Genomic DNA, 5,789 nt, shown 5'->3' on the forward strand with positions numbered 1-5,789 from the left:
GTGTGAGCGCGCGCGCGTGCGTGCGTGCGTGTGCTGTTTGCTTGCATGCGTGCGTGTATGCTTGCGTTTGTTTGGTTGTTTGGTTGTTTGGTTGTGTGTGTGTGTGTGTGTGTGTGTGTGTGTCTGTGTGTATGTGTGTGTGTGTGTGTGTGTATGTGTGTGTGTGTGTGTGTGTGATATGGAATAATGAATTAAAACCAACAAAACTCGTTTGCTTTCATGTTTCAGAAGGTGAACGGCAGGAGAACTTGAGAGTTTCAATGGCTTCACAAACAGACTTACCGTAGGCTACGACGTCAGGACAAAGAAAAGAAGCGTTATCTCAACGTTGCGGATGCGAACAGAGAAATGACAGAATCAAGACAATCCTACGGAGGTTTACTGGGAAGTGAACAAGAAACATTCTGCCTTTGGTCATCATGTCTCGAGTGTGAAATTTAGAACGCTGTACAAATAAAATAAACCAGTGAGCAACTGAAAACAAAGCGTACGTTTCTGTAATGCTTCGATAATGAGTCGTTGCTGTTTGGAAGCTTTACATTTGTTTTGTTTTTAATCTATATTACTGTATTGTTGTTGTGCCCGCTATAACTGCGTTGATGACGATATTCTGTCAAAACCACTGCCTTTACTTGCCAGATAAGTTACACGACAAATGTGATTAGCATTTCAATTGCATTTTACTGATGAATTTGATAATTACGCATATATGCATATTGCTAATGTACAGCTTGACAGCATTGCCCTTTGCTTTATTTGCGCACGTCTTGCCGCCAGCATGTGTTGAAAAGTCCATTGATGTGCTGTGTTTTGTCATTGTTATTACATTCACAATAAAAATGACAAAACAAAGCATATTTATAGACTTTCAACAACCATCTATGGGCTAACAAGACTGTGCAGGTAGAGTACATGAATAGAGCCGTCATGCTACCAGAATCAGTGGTATTGGTATATTTACTGCAACTTATTGGCATTTTGCTGGCAATGGTAATGACAGAAATATGGCATTATGCCGGGCCACAACTGGCCCGGTAATTTCAGCAGGTAAAGGGCCATTAACGGAAAATATATGGAAAACAGTTTTTTTTATATAAAACTAAAAACTTGCAAAATGCTGGCAAAATGCTGGCAAAATGCTGACAAAATGCTGGCAAAATGCTGGGTTTTTGATGGCAAGCCATCAATAAGCCATCAAATAAATGATGGGATTTTGCTGGCAAAATTCTGGCAAAATGATGGCAAAATGATGGCAAGCCATCAAAAAGCCATCAAATACATGATGGGTTTTTGCTGGAAAATTGCTGGCAAATTGCTGGCAAAATGATGGCAAGCCATCAAAAAGCCAGCAAATAAATGATGGGTTTTTGCTGGCAAAGTGCTGGCTTGCCAGTGATGGCCCATCAATTTGCCAATGTGCATACGGGTAATATGCCAGCATTGGGCCATCAATGGGCCTTTGATGGCAGTAGTTCTGGCAACTGGCATTGCCATCAAAACGCCAGCAATGGCCCAGTTCTGGCATGTTTATTGGGGTCAGTCCACCGCTCGTGGCAAAGGCAGTGAAATTGACAAGAAGAGCGGGGTAGTAGTTGCACTGAAAAGGATAGCACGCTTTTCTGTACCTCTCTTCGTTTTAACTTTCTGAGCGTGTTTTTAATCCAAACATATCATATCTATATATACTGAACTCCAAAAGAAACGCAAGATTAAGAAATTTAATCTCATTCTTTGGCATTTCATTTTGACGAGATATAATCGAACGAATTTCACGAAAATTGGTACAAAGCATCTTGGGGCAATGTTCTTTGATTGTCACTAACAAAAAAACGTTACCGAAAGAAAGTTCTCATCGCCAGGCTCAGTAACGCGTGTGTCCCCCATTGGCGTTGACAAGGGCCTGACATCTGTCTCTCATGGAGCGCACCAGGCGGTTGACGGTGTTCCTGGAGGTTTCTGTAGCCGGGAGGAACGGTTGGCGCAGGTGCTGACGGTAGATGACCCGGTCCTGGCGAGCAGTAGTCACACGAGGTCGTCCGCTTCTAGCGCCATCCCGGGTGCTGCCGCTGGCTTGGAATCGGGTCCACAGACGACAGATGGTCGAGGTTGCCACGCCCATGACATTTGCAATGGCAGCTGGGCGATTTCCAGCTTGCAATCGCCCGATTGCTCTCTCCCGGTCAATGGCGCTCAGTCTTGGCATGCTTCTACTGTACAAATGGCTGATTTCAGACAGTGGACGGAGACAGGTTTTTGTTCCTTGTGTGAGCTGAGTACTGTTAACGAAATAAATCAGGTCTGGCAGCTTATGTGTGGGCTGTGCGAGCGAAAAACAGTCTCAATCTTCAGCACGCTGCAGAGAGCGCACTCTGGGCGCTGCACACGTGATTTTCACAGGCTACGTGCAGGACACTATGCTAACTCATGCTCGTGCAGAATTTTCACCTGAAACCTACCTTTAGTGCATGAATTTTAACAAAACCTCAAATAACTCTTAACTTGCGTTTCTTTTGGAGTTCTGTATGTTTTTGGAATCAGGAACCGACAAGGAATAAGATGAAAGTGTTTTTAAGTTGATTTCAAAAATTTAATTTTGATCATAATTTTTATATTTTTAATTTTCAGAGCTTGTTTTTAATCCAAATATAACATATTTATATGTTTTTGGAATCAGAAAATGATGAAGAATAAGATGAACGTAAATTTGGATCGTTTTATAATTTTTTTTTTACAATTTTCAGATTTTTAATGACCAAAGTCATTAATTAATTTTTAAGCCACCAAGCTGAAATGCAATACCGAAGTCCGGCCTTCGTCGAAGATTGCTTGGCCAAAATTTCAATCAATTTGATTGAAAAATGAGGGTGTGACAGTGCCGCCTCAACTTTTACAAAAAGCCGGATATGACGTCATCAAAGGTATTTATCGAAAAAAAGAAAATAAGTCCGGGGATATCATTTCCAGGAACTCTCATGTCAAATTTCATAAAGATCGGTCCAGTAGTTTGGTCTGAATCGCTCTACACACACACACGCACAGACAGACAGACAGACAGACACACACACACACACACACACACACACACACACACACACACACACATACACCGCGACCCTCGTTTCGATTCCCCCTCTAGATCTATGTTAAAACATTTAGTCAAAACTTGACTAAAAGTAAAAACGTATCGATATTGTCGTGATATTTACCCCGTATTACTATATTTCAACTATAAATATTATAGGGGAAGGTTGCCTAAGATAGACCACTGCCTAATATGGACCACCGCAAGTTCTGACAAACTAACATTGCTAGAGCGCTCAAACCAATTTCATTAGATGTACTCATCCTCTCTGGATAACTTGCACATGTCAAAACATAGAAACACAAACCGCAAAACCGTTAGGCTTTTTCTCTTTTTTTTGCGTTTTTGGCAGCGTAACTCTAAATTTGACGCCTAAAACGGACTAGTTTATGTCCACAGCCAAAGCTATTATCAAACAATCATTGCTATATATGACTGCTAAGACTCTATTTGTTACGTTTTAGCAGTGTTGACCCCGAGATTCTACTGCAAACAAACAATAATCGCAAAATCTCCAAGTACTAAGTACGTGTGTGTCGCCCAATATGGACCACCTTCAACACATCGACGAAAATAAAAGGTAAAGGCTATTTTCATTAATTGATAAAGAAGCTTGCTGAAACTTACCTATACTTACCTCGAGCTTTCAAAAATGTATAACAAATAGTCTTCTTTTCATGGAAGTTGATCATTTCATTTATTTTCACTTTGTTTTTGATAAGTTTCTTTAGTTTCCTGTTGTGCTTCAAATAATGTTCTCATCAACCCGAAACAGATCAATCTAAAGCATATTTGAATTAGTCTGACTTTGCATGGTAAGTTGTATCATGTTATTTTGAAGTATAGTGGGCCTTTTATAGTGATTCGTGGTGGCCTCTTCACTGGTTCATATTAGGTACCCAGGCTCCTAAATATGGACCATTTGTGATAGTTTCTGTGTTAACATTTTGCTGAATGTATTTTAAAGCTTATTCGCTCTTATTAGGCCTAACGATTCACCGAAGAGAGAAGGACTACCAAACATAAAATGGAACTTCTTCAGCAAGAAAACAAGCTAGTTATCAGCAAGAGAAACAAGTCGCGTGAAGCGATATAAAACCATTTAGTCAGTCGTTATCAAACTATAAAGATCAATAATCAAACAAACAGTCATTGCCGAGACTACTTTTCAGACTACCTTCTCGGCTAACCCGAAGACCGAAGCGGCTCACGCCCGTCTCCGCGAAGCATGCGACCGTAGTACTTACTGAACCTATTTTCTTTCATTCTGAGCCCATTTTTAGAGTAAACATGACATATTTGTATATTTTTTAATTCAGGAGAAGATGAAGAATACAATGCGATCATGTTTTTTCTGTAACGGAAAATTAGATTACGCTAATTTTTAAGCTTCCAAGCTGAAATGCATTCCCATAAACCGGACTGAGTCAAAGAATGCTTTACCAAATTTTCAATTAATTTGGTTGAAACGTGAGGGCGTGACAGTGCCGCCTCAACTTTTACCAAAAGCCGGATATGACGTCATCGAAGATATTTATCGAAAAAATGAAAAACAAACGTCTGGGGATATCATACCCAGGAGTCCCTCTCATGTGAAGTTTCATGAAGATGGGTTCAGTAGTTTTCTCGGAATCGTTCTACACGCACACACATACACACACATACCAGCGCTGAAAGTCCAGCAAAGTGTGTACTCACCTTTGGCTAGTGATTCTGAAAATGGACTAGCCAGAGAGCAAACTTTACTAGCCAAACCAACAATTAATTCTGTTTCAGCAACTTTACTCGCATTTGGCGAGTAGATGAACATTTCTACTCGCCAGTTAAATGTGTCTACTCGCCATGGCGAGTAAAATACTCGCCACTTTCAGGCCTGCATACACACACACACACACACACACACACACACACACACACACACACACACACACCACAACCTTCGTCTCGATTCCCAGTCTATGTTAAAACATATACCCGTAAAAAGTGATCTATATTAAGCAACCTTCCCCAATCGGCAGCTGCTGGCACGGTGCAGAGCAGAATTTATTTTATTTTCGTCTTCTTCTTCTTCTTCTTCTTCTTCAGCGTTCGATGATGGTTGTGTCTAAATTCGTTGGCCCGTGATGTTGACAAAGTGGGCTGTCAGTTTGAGGTCCTGGGTGCTGCTCGGCCACAGCTTGGTGTCCAGCGTTGTCCCCGTTGGCCAGACGCGTTTCCTCTCACTGCAGTGGAGTCGGCAGGTCTCCGGGGAGTGACATACCTCCGTGAGTCTTCAGCTATTGGCAATATTCATTGTACTTGATCTCTCGATATACAGAGTTCCAGCGATCAGTATTGATATATGTGACCCTCCACCACGAAATGAGTCGCATGTCACCTCGCGCGGTTCTGCGCTAGGCTTAATATAAGTCCGGGGAGTGTCTGGTAACAGTATGAGGGTCACCTTAGTCACAGGCTTATAACTCAAACAGTTTTCGCTCTTTTCTAAAACGGTTTTCACCACTGGATAGAGCATAAAAAACTTTTTAGGAAAATGTAAAAATATGAAAATCATGCAAAGGTGACATGTGACTCATTCCGTGGTGGAGGGTCACATATAGTATCAATATATTAAGTTAGAATCGATATCTGAATACGTATCGATTCTATCTTGCAACCCTGTTAAAAACACTGAAAACAATAGCTCCAGTGTGGTCAGGAGAAAGGG

This window comes from Littorina saxatilis, linkage group LG1 (genome assembly GCF_037325665.1).
Source record: "Littorina saxatilis isolate snail1 linkage group LG1, US_GU_Lsax_2.0, whole genome shotgun sequence".
Lineage (NCBI taxonomy): Eukaryota > Metazoa > Mollusca > Gastropoda > Littorinimorpha > Littorinidae > Littorina > Littorina saxatilis.